Here is a 12,543-nt window from a genome sequence, read left to right on the forward strand (position 1 = left end):
GTTTTTGTTCACAGCCATAGTGATATTAGTCAGACTTCTCAAAACTAGATATGAGTGACTTATACCAATATGCATCTCAGGGGCTCAATTATGGATTAAAACAAATCAAAGTTAGAAAAAAAGGGGTAAGCAAAAGTGCACTAGTGCCATCAATTAGATATTATGTTATTAATGTGAAAGTATAATCTCAAGATATAATTTAAAAAATGGTAGGACGAGGTACATAAACATACGCTTTGTTTTTTTACAAATAAAATTCAAGCTTAACACAAAAATTCTGTACCGATAGAAACCACTCGCAAAAACTCGCAAAAACTCTAATACAGCAAAGAGACGTTTCTTTACTTCAGATTTAAAAACATATTGTATACAAACAGCAGCTTGGTCTGTAGAACCTATATCTTGTGTGCTGTCTACCAATGAACAAAATATTTAAAATATGTATTATATACACATATAGAAAAAAAATTTAATTTTCAAATAAAATACTTGTATACTAAGTTGTTTATCTCCCAATTCACCTTTAATTTTTCTTCTTATTAACTCTAATATAGCTAAGATAACTTTATTAACTGTATTCTTAGAGAGCATTGTTACTAAAGATCCTCTTCCTTTAGAATTATCAGAAATATTTTCTTTGCGCTTTTTACTACTTTTAATTGCAACTGTCAAATAGTCATTTAAAATTGAATCTCGCTTGGCTGTAAACTTTAAGAGTTCTAAAAAGTTTCCACTATTTTAGTTAATATTCTCACAGTTAATATTATATAAAGATTCAGATGAACCTGAACCTCTATAAGGGAGATTTTGTTTCCCCAAAAGCTTAACAATTTCAAAAACTTGCTCTAAAACATGAATACGTTCAAGTGCTTGTTTTTTTTTTTAAATTCATCATATTTATATTTACAGAATTTTCAATATTGTAATTATTGGATGCTAAAATATATGCTTCCACAGCTAAACCATGAACTTGACTATTTTCATGTGATTCAATGGTGGCATATAAATTTGTACATCCAGAACAAAAATTACTAGCTGAAGAACTGAATACCATGCAAATTGTGCAATAAACAGCTTCTACATAACTATTGCTTTTACATTTTACAGTCAACCATTTTCTTGGTACTAAATTACCTTTTAGGTCTGTTCGATTATATATTCTGTGAAGAGACCAAGCTACATTTTCTAAAAACTTAGGTTGACAAGGGTGAATTGTATTAACAAACTCCAATTTTTGAACCACGGTTAAATTTTTAGGATTTGTCGGAAATTTTAAATCAACTTGTATAGTATAACCATAATTTTCCTACATAAAAAAAATCTCATATATATTTAATGGGTAAACTATCTAATTAAAATGGCAATAAGTAAATGTCCTCACAATAGAAATGTCAGTTGTCGATGTACAAACCGAAATAAAATCAGAACCAGTTTTTCCAATACTGCTATTCATAATACCTCTCTCATCATCTATAATACTATTGATATTGATATTAGAACGTATAATAATATCTTCTACCTAATGCAATCAAACAATTAGAAACATAAGTTTTTTGTATTTTATAGTCTACAAGACTACAACACAAATTTATTTAAAAGTATTAGTTTTTTTAAATATCTTTGTGTACATTTTTTGTTTGTTTACATTTTATATATTTTAATATGGTATATAAGATACTTTAATACTTTGTACTCACACTAGAAAATGTAGGATTTTTCGTTTCATCAGATTCTACATTCTACTGTATTACTAATTCATTCTACTGTATTACTAATTCCAAACTTTTTTCATTGATGTTTAAGTTATTGGAATTATGCACAGTAGATGTACTAGTACATACAGGATCCTGTAATGATAATTCCAATATAAGTTATTTTGAATAAGAAACATAAGTTTTTTTTATTCTATAGTCTACAACACAATATTAAAATAAAAGTGTATAGCTAGGTTTTTTTTAAAAATACCTTTGTGTAAATTTTTTCTTTATTTACATTTAATTTATTTTAATGTGGTAGGCAGTCTTGTTAAGAATACTTTTCAAATGTATTTGAATATAAATACAAATACTTTTTAGAAATATTCAAAATACTTAACAAATATTTTTTTTTAGTTCAATAAATTGCATATTATAAATGTTATTTTTATTAATAATTATTTATATATAATATATAATTAACACGATATGCAAATGTGTAGATATTTAAACTTATTAATAAATGTTTCAATGACTAAATATAATTCTTTAATAAGTAGTAAGTACAAGTGTAACGTATGCCATGGTAGAGAGGAGCAGATGGGGGTTTCAGTCATTTTGTTATCTGCTTGTGTTTTGGGAAACCTTATTTACAAATTCTCATAAGTCAAAATTATTAACATTTACTTTAGAAACAAAATTTAAATTAGTATATTACGAAAAATTAGTAATTGAAATTTCGAGTTGAACACTAGAATAAAAGTATATATCACATATATCCATAAGATCCAATATCAATCATTGTTTGAGCAAAGTGACGGAACCCATCATCCTGAACACACGAGATTGGCTGAATGTCTTTTACAATCATGTACAGGGCTGCACGTTGAGCATTTTCACATATGTGTTTAGTAACCTGTAAAGTATAAAGCATTAAACAATAAACAATAGGCATTAAATACATAGCAATACATAATGGCCTTTTTTTTGTACTACAAATAACATTGTATTTCTAAAATATTGCTAACAACTTGTAACAAATTTATTTTGCTATCAATGACAGCAAGTAACAAGTGAAAAGTTAAAACGGTAAATAGAAAAAAGCAAGATCCGCTAACTATATTTACTAACCTCTGTCTTTTTAGGTAAAAAGCTTGTCATTTTTAATTGGTCAAGTTTTGAATTGATCTTTCTAATGTGTGATGTATTATGTCTTTGTAAAGTTTTTAGTATGACCAATTGGCACTGACAACCATAATCCACACTGCTTACAAACGGCAAACTCATTGACAACCTGATGATCATAACATGATTACTCACAGTTACACAAAAATCAAATAAAATGTATTGTAACTAAGGTCAATTGACTCTATTTAGCATTTGATATTCATTTATCAAACCTGAATGCTGCTCGGTTTGGCATTGTGTGCAACATGCAATGCCTGAGAGATGCAGATGATTATTGATTTATTGAAATATTTATAAAACTAAATAATTATATATGCAATAAGTCTAGCGAAAAACCTCATCCCCAACTTCAACGCAACGGAAGCGTGTCCAGCATTCATTCTTTGTCCATGATGCAGGAACTAAGCGAGCCGCTCCGTCATGTCAAAAAAAATATTATTATTAAGATACCTTGAAGTGTTTCTTTGACATAATTTATGAACCTAATAACAATTTAATATCAATATATTGATATATCTCCTGCAAAACTGTTGTAACAGACGCTTCAGTTGTTTATAATATTTTGCCATTATTTACGATTTCTTTGTTTGCATAAATTAACACGTTCGCTGCCAACTACGAGTATACTCGTAGTTAGCGGGACTTTGATATTTGCCTACTACGAGAATACTCGTAGTAAGCCGGCGTCATAAGTTTGCCAACTACGAGTAAACTCGTAGTTATACTAACTTATTTCAAATAATATTCGTCCATGACAGGCTTTGTCTATTAAGTTGTTGTTTTTCTTAGCTTTACATTTGATTTCAGAAAATATTACATTTTAATTTAAAAATCCAAGGAACCTAATTTAAATGCGGATAAAGACAGAAATAGCTTAAAACAGATAAAAGTAAAATATTGATAATGCTTTAATTTTGTTTCATGAAAATTAAAGTGTAAACCTATTCTTTTGAATAATACATTCTGAAACATTTGCCAATACATAACGGAGGTTTATTTTCACAAACAGCACATTCATATCGTGTTTTTTTACTATTTCTTTTAGAGCAGATTCGACATGGTTTTGTTGGAAATTTTTCTTTTCATTTAGTGGTATTGAAGACAAGTAGTGGAAGCTAATATTGGTGATTCGAGGCACAATTTCATTCAAACGTTCACCCAATAAATCCGTAACAATTAATTCTTTAAACTTAAGCAAGGAAGTTGTTTTATCTAGTCCATATTTACTGTTTAGACAGTAAGCATTAAACAAATATGTATCAAAGAGATGAAGTGCTACTTTTTTATACCATCTAATTGTCTTTCTTAGGCAATCATAATATAATACCATTTGTTCCGCCCTATCTACTCCTGGCATACATTGATTGTAATCTTTAATAATATTGGGTTTCCTTTTCTTCTCTCCTGTTTGTCACTTCAATCATTTGAAACGAATGCCAGTTCCTAATCATTAGCACTTCTCTTTTGTCTTTCTATTTAGCAACCACTACACTCTCTCTGCTTCTGCTTATAACGTCTGCCTGTTTCAGTTTTGCCTTTGTACATTCTTTTGGATTTGACTTTAGGTCATTTCTTAAATTATCACAAATGCATGTTTTTTGATTTATCATGTGCTTTGTTAACTCAAAGTAATTGTAAAACTTATCGGTGTACAGGTGATAACCTTTTCCCAGAATTTTTCCATGAAGTCTAAAACAATGGCTCCTGTTTCACCCAACAAATGTTTACCAAGAGTTGTCTCGCCAGAGTAGATTTTTACTTTTAGTACAATACCATCTAATTCGCAAAGCGCATAGAACTTGATACCATACTTATGTCTTTTATTTTTCACATACTGCCTGAATACAAGACTTCCCCTCCAAAGCATCATTGACTCATCGATTGATATATTTTTATTAGAACAGTAGATGTTATCCATTGTATTATTTAAGTGATCGAGAAGTCCAATCATTTTACACAAGCGTCCACTACCCGAATCTTCATTGTTAATAAAATGCCAAAACCGTAACATTAGTTGGAATTTATTTCGTGGCATTATTCTAGAAAATAAGGGAAATCTATAGAGACTGTTCTTAGACCAATAGTGTTTTAAAGATGGCATTTTTACACACCCCATATGAAGAAGAACTCCAAGAAACTGCCGCATATCTTCTGAATTTATTGATTTCCAATCTTTATAACGTGAGCTTCTTCTGAGGGGACGCTGCTTATTTATTTCTTGCGTTGCATAGCAATTAGTTTCAACTATCATAGTATTTATAAGCTCTTCTGTAACAAAAAGCCTAAAGAAATCTAATGGTTTCTTGCTCTCCATGTTTATGTTCTGACTAGGATCGGCGGTAAATTGAATTTGTTTTACAATATTCGGCTCATCTTTCCGTTGGTCTGAATTTCTAGATGGATTTGTTTCAGAAGTTATTTTGTCAGGCAAAATATTACTTATAAGATCTAACTGTTAAGCTTTGTTTTGATTTTGTGTATAAGCAAGACCACCCGTTGTTCTAGCTCTTTTCGGCGGCATTAAAAATTTTTCTACAGTGGCTTCTAGATGAGCGTCTATAAACTGATTGCCATCACTTTCTTCAGTGTTATTATCTTCAGATTCTGATTCTGATACAGTCAAGCTCGAAGACGTAGTAGTATAAGCGAAAAATGAATCTGAATCTTCAATGCCATTATCTTCACTATCCTCACAATCTTCCATAATCATATGTGCTGATCCAATTGTGGAATATCTGTGTTGAGCTAATATGAGATAGATAAATTTATAAATTATCTATTTATAAAAAAGAGATTACTTATCTATAAAACACATTAATTAGTATACTGTGTAAAAAAATTCGAAATGCACACTAAAATGTTTTTTAACATATTAAAAAACATTTTGTAAACGTTGTGTAAATCAATTTTTTTTCCTATTTTTAATAACATGCATTACAATGTAGTTATTAAATATATTTTAGCTTCTAGTCTAAAAAACACAACAATTTAGAATTAAGAAAACAAAATATAAATTATCTTTTTTACTAACTCCCAATGTGCATGTGCATGTGTAAAAAAATTGAAACACTATTTATAATAATATTGCATCAAATAAGCTACATTACTATACCTTTTCAAGATGTAATTGAGAACTTGAAAATTGTATTTGTTAAGAAAAGTTAGATGAAATTGAAAAATACAACATGTAATTTAGAAGTCACAATATGTAATTAAGAAACACAAAATGTAATTAAGAAATTTTAAAATGTATCTGAGAAACCCAACATGTAAAAAAGAAAACGCAATATGTAATTGGAAAAACAAAAGTTCTTATTAAGAAATCGTAATATGGAAAGGAGAATACATTATTTGTAATTGCAAATTCACAATGTAAGCTTAAAGGTCATTATAAAAAATTTTCTTTTTACATGCATTTTAATAAGTTAATAATATCAAATTTAGCATTTGTATGCACCAGCAATACAGTAATACAGTAAAGGAATTGAAAGGTAATTGTGTTATTTATCAATACACTATAAACAGAAAGTCTGTTATTAAATTGAATCCGTGCATTTATTTCACTAAATTTGTTTACATCCACTTTTGGAACAACCAGAACCACCTTGTCCAATTTGTGGGCATGAAATACATACAACAGAACAAGTTGAAAGAAAACATTATGTTTTATCTTCAACGAATGAGTTAATGAATATACTGAGCGAAATGACAACCCAATCGTCAATTTACGACTCTGGCGCAAACTTTAGGTGTTAAATATAAGACAGCATACAATTGGGTCCTTAGCGGAAATTTAAATTTCCTTGTAAATCCCTTTTTCATCACTTTTTTATTTTTATTGATAATATATTATTATTTATTGAAAACCAACCCATACGGCCACCTTGGCCAAATTAGGATCAAGCCTACCCAGCTAACACATGCTTAATTGGCCCAACGTTGGGTTAACGTTGGATTGGATGACTAACGTTGGCCCAACGTAGTGCCAACGCAATGTAACTCGACGTAGATTTTCATCACATTGGCTCTACGTTGGGCCAACTTACTTTGAAAAACCTACGCTTGCGGCTGATCGAGCTATTCACGCAAAGCATTTATATATAGCATTACAATCTCCATTTTAAAATAGTTTGCTTATTATAATGGCATCGTTGTAAATTAATAGAAAAAGCAAAGTAATTTTTGAGTGTTCTGCAAAGATATTAGAGCGTTGCGTGCAAGGAATTGTGCAGCTACACTTACAAAGGATTCAATACAATATCTATAATATTATTAGTTTCGTCATAAATCTTAAATCTTAAACCAAGATTTCTGTTGTTTTTATCAAAAAAATTATTGTTAATTTTAGATAATATTATGATCTATTTAGATTAAGTTTTAGTATATTATATATATATATATATATATATATATATATATATATATATATATATATATATATATATATATATATATATATATATATATATATATATATATACATCTATATAGGTAAATATGTAATATATGTATATATTTTATAGAATACATTTATAATTGTTGTAATAAATATATATATATATATATATATATATATATATATATATATATATATACACATAGGTATATATGTATATTATATAGTATATATTATTATGTAGGTATAATATATACTATAATATATATATATATGTATATATATATATACATATATATATATATATATATATATATATATATATATATATATATATATATATATATATATATATATATATATATATATAGATACAGATATATATATAGATACAGATATATATATATATACATATATATATATATATATATATATATATATATATATATATATATATATATATATTTATATATATATATATATTTATATATATATATATATATATATATATATATATATATGTATATATATATATATATATATATATATAAATATATATATATATTTATATAGTATATATTACTGTTACCCGCAGTATCAGGAATTTGCTAAATGCTAATTTATATTTATTATTTGCTATTTATATTTTTTATATAATATTATTTGCCAAATAATATTATATATATATATAGCAAATAATATTATAACTATTAGCATTTAGCTAATTCCTGATACTGCTGGTAAAAGTAATATATACTATATAGCTCTAGTTTATGTATTAAGCACTCTTTAAAATATACATAATTATTCATGATAATATAAAGATACTATCTTTAATATTTACATATATAGACTTGCGTATATATATATGTATATATATATATATATATATATATATATATATATATATATATATATATATATATATATATATATATATATGTATATATTAGGGTGTTTCATATTTTATCAATTTTTGAAATTAAACTCGCGAATCGATTTATAAATTGAACATTTATATGAAAATAATTTTGTACAAAAAAAAGTATGTTTGTACAATTTTTAGGGTCCCCGCCAGTTCGATTTTGGGCAAAAATGTTGGGTGTTTTAAACGCCTGGCGGGGACCTTAAAATTTATCCTATAAAATTTTTTATTCTTTTAAATAATATATGTTGGATTGGATATTAGTTACATAAAAGGAGCATGTTGAAAAAATTAAGATACGCCTCCGAGTTATAAAATACGCCTCCGAGTTATAAAATATGCCACCGAGTTATAAAATAGGTTTTTGTAAATATTAATAACTCGAAGGCGTATCTTAATTTTTTCAACATGCTCCTTTTATGTAATTAATATCCAATCCAACATATATTATTTAAAAGAATAAAAAAGTTTATAGGATAAATTTTAAGGTCCCCAGGCGTTTAAAACACCCAACATTTTTGCCCAAAATCGAACTGGCGGGGACCCTAAAAATTGTACAAACATACTTTTTTTTGTTCAAACTTATTTTCATATAAATGGTCAATTTATAAATCTATTCGCGAGTTTAATTTCAAAAATTGATAAAATATGAAACACCCTAGTATATATATATATATATATATATATATATATATATATATATATATATATATATATATATATATATATATATATATATATATATATTATATATATATATATATATATATATATATATATCGTCACTGCAAAACAAGACTCATTCAAAGTTTTTAACGTTTGTTATATTTACTTTTAGTTAGTAATGTGAGTGAACAACAGAATAGCAATTTGCCTATGCGAAGAATGTCACCTGGTTTATCAACATTAATATTTCTCGACGTAAATAATGTATTTTTTGCTTTTAAATTTTAAATATTACATATTTTTTAGTAGTCATTATTACACTGTAGAGTATAAAAAAAGCCTCCAAAAAATACTAGATCCAGGGCTATAAAAGTATTAATTTTAATAAAATATTTTATCTGATCTCATGGGTTTATTTTTAAACTTTTCAGATTATTTATCTTGTTTTGATTGATGGACGAGTTGTTGAAGAAACAGTGAGCAACATTTTCTGTTAATTGATGGCTACAGAAGTGGATCAACAAAGTAAACAGTGAAGGTCGAGGAGGACAAAGCAAGGGATGAAAAACATGAATTTATTGTTTATGGTTAGTGATCAATAAATATTAAACATGATAATAGTTATGTTGTATAGGGCCATTCAGTTATAACATAAAACAATTTGCTTATACACATGTAAGTTTTAACTTATACTTAAGTTATAACTGAATGTAACCCTATTTAAGGTTTTAACTTTTAGGAAACCCAAGTTGGCTTTACGAAAAATAGATAAAATTTGGTTTAAATGTAAATAGAATGTAATTGGTTTCATTTGTTGTCTTTTTAATGATTGCAAACAAATTTCTTTTAAACTGAAGTTAATCTATTTTTTAGGGCTACTAAAGTTTTTGAAATGTTTTAACACAAAGTTATTTAATAATATTTAAATGTATTTTTTTTACGACAAGGTGCAAAAGATGTTTCAAAAGCGGAAGTAAACGATCAAATGAAGTCGTGGGTTCGTAAATTGTACGACCGAAAAAAGTCAGATGGTGCGAGGATTGATTATGCATGCCACTCGGAACTTTGGGACAAAGGCAGTGATGCAAATGGCGAAGATAATGTCTAGATTATTGTATAACAGTTTTGATATTATCTGATATACATTTCATTTTATTGAATATGTTTTGTTTTTCACCTTGAAAATAAATTTAGCTTGAATGAAATAACAAACACATTTCAGTTTGCATTTGATTAAAACAATTTAAATAGCTTTAATCATACGTCGATTGCAATTGCAATCTTTTTAATACATTAAAAATAAACAAATTTAAGAAATTTTATGTTAACAATGACCTAACTAACTGCGTGCTAGTTACAAGTAGCGTTTATAATTCACTGAACCTAATAAAATATATCGTCGGATAAATGCTGGCTAAACTGCATTGGGCCAATGTAATCGGGCCAATGTATGCCCGGCGGCCATCAAGGAATCGGCCCAACGCTGGATGCCAACGTTGGGCCAACGTTACAAGAAGCATTGGGCCAACGTTGGCCCAACGCTGGTGTGTTAGCTGGGTAATATTACAAGGTAAACTAAAGCAATAAAATTAAAAATACAAATAACTTCTTTCTGATAATCTATATTATAAACATTTCTGAATTACAACTTTCATCTTCTAAATTACATCTAACGTTTCTTAATTACATCTTCCATGTTTTAAATTACATCTTACGTTTCTTAATTACAACTTTCAAGTTCTCAATTACATCTTGATAAAATGTAGTCACCGCAACGAGTTACACTCATTACGTTGTTACGAATAAACTCGTACTTCAGCACTGGAGAAAAAAAAGCTCTTCTCCGTTGCCAAAGTACGAGTATACTCTTAGTGCTTATTTTTTGTCAGTTATATTCAGAATAAAAAATACTATAGAATTCTTTTAGATTAAAAATATCTTATTTATTGAAATGTTGATATCTAGCCTTGGCAATGAGAATGTAACCGCGAAAAACAGCCTCGGCAAAAATTAATCATTATATATATATATATATATATATATATATATATATATATATATATATATATATATATATATATATATATATATATATATATATGTATATGTATATATATATATATATATATATATATATATATATATATATATATATATATATATATATATATATATATATATATATATATATATATATATATATATATATATATATATATATATATATTATATATGTATATGTATATATATATATATATATATATATATATATATATATATATATATATATATATATATATATATATATATATATATATATATATATATATATATATATATATTCTTTTAAACACCCAATAATTACATAAGTTGTAGGTAAAAAAAACAAATTGGAATCTTGGAATGTTTTCTTCCATCAAAGTTCTAAATATAAGTCTTTGTTCCTTTAAATTCCATAGTTGGACAGATTGTTTTAAGATTGCGGCAATATTGGCATCTAAAACTTCCTTAGGGCGTGCAGTTTTAATTTTATTGCCCTCGATCATACACTGGAGCATATTAATACCAAATTGCTTGCATATTAGCCATATCTCACCAACAAATAAACTTTAATTATTTATATACACGGCAACTGAATCATTATAATGAAGTAACATATGGGGTCATTAAGTAGCCTGATAAATAAGTTTAATTTGTTATGAATAAGAATGTTCGAGTCTACTTTGAAAAAAGAATGGAGGTAATTTTTACTATGCTTAGAAATATTAAAAAATGATTTTAAGACAGATCGTCCAACTTTATCAATATTCTGTAGAAACTTATTGTTGCAACCACCCAGTTCTAGTCCGTATAATAGCGTTGGAATAGCTAGGGAATTAAATAAATAAATAATCGTAGCAGGTCGGCAGAAACGAATTCCGTTTCTTATAAGAGCTTTTGCAACAGATAAAAATTGCGTTATCCTTTCATTTATACTCGTTTTTTGGAGTGTTGCCGTCATATTTTTGTTCTTATTATCCCAAAGGAAACCAAGATGTTTTAAATTGCTATGAAACTTAATAGGAGCGTCGTTAACATAAATCACGTTATTGATGATCGAGCTTACTCCAGATATTAAAAATTCAGTTTATTCTGCATTTAGTTTGATAAAGTTTGATATTCCATACTTTTGGACAATGTTAATAAGATTTTGAAGACCAGATATAGTTGAACTTTGAAAAATTATATCATCTGCATATGCAATGACACCAGTGTATACCCCATTTATTGAAGTTCCTACTTTGGATTCTGAGACAATTTTCTCTAAAAGATTTTCAGTATAAATATTGTAAAGAGGCGAAAGTATGGACCCTTGTCGAACTCCCTGAGACAACCTAAACTCTTCTGATGTGCATCCAAGATATGATACATTAGCAGTACCTGCCCGATATAACGATGAGATGGTATGAACTACCGATAGTGGGATTTTTTTCTGATAATATAGTTTCTCAAATAGTATTTCCCAGTTACAACTATCAAAACCTTTGTTAGCATCTAAACTGCATATATATATACAGGTGAATTGTTATGTTTATAGTGTTTTATTGTTTCACTCAGAATAAATTCTGCGTGAAGGGTAAAGTTATTTTTTTTAAACCCAAATTGATGTGAATGACTCTCTGTGATATCTGGAC

General features: G+C 27.1%; 1 long non-coding RNA gene across 2 annotated transcripts; it reads left to right on the plus strand.

Moving 5' to 3' along the window:
• Positions 1-8,982: 8,982 nt before the first annotated feature.
• LOC136084981 (uncharacterized) lies at positions 8,983-10,029 on the plus strand. 2 transcript variants are annotated; one of them, XR_010640968.1, is made up of 3 exons: positions 8,983-9,133; positions 9,301-9,456; positions 9,817-10,029. It is a non-coding gene; the product is annotated as an uncharacterized LOC136084981 (long non-coding RNA). The 2 variants fall into 2 exon arrangements; XR_010640969.1 differs by having other exon boundaries at positions 8,983-9,124.
• Positions 10,030-12,543: the final 2,514 nt, after the last annotated feature.

Source organism: Hydra vulgaris, chromosome 09 (genome assembly GCF_038396675.1).
Source record: "Hydra vulgaris chromosome 09, alternate assembly HydraT2T_AEP".
Classification (NCBI taxonomy): Eukaryota; Metazoa; Cnidaria; class Hydrozoa; order Anthoathecata; family Hydridae; genus Hydra; species Hydra vulgaris.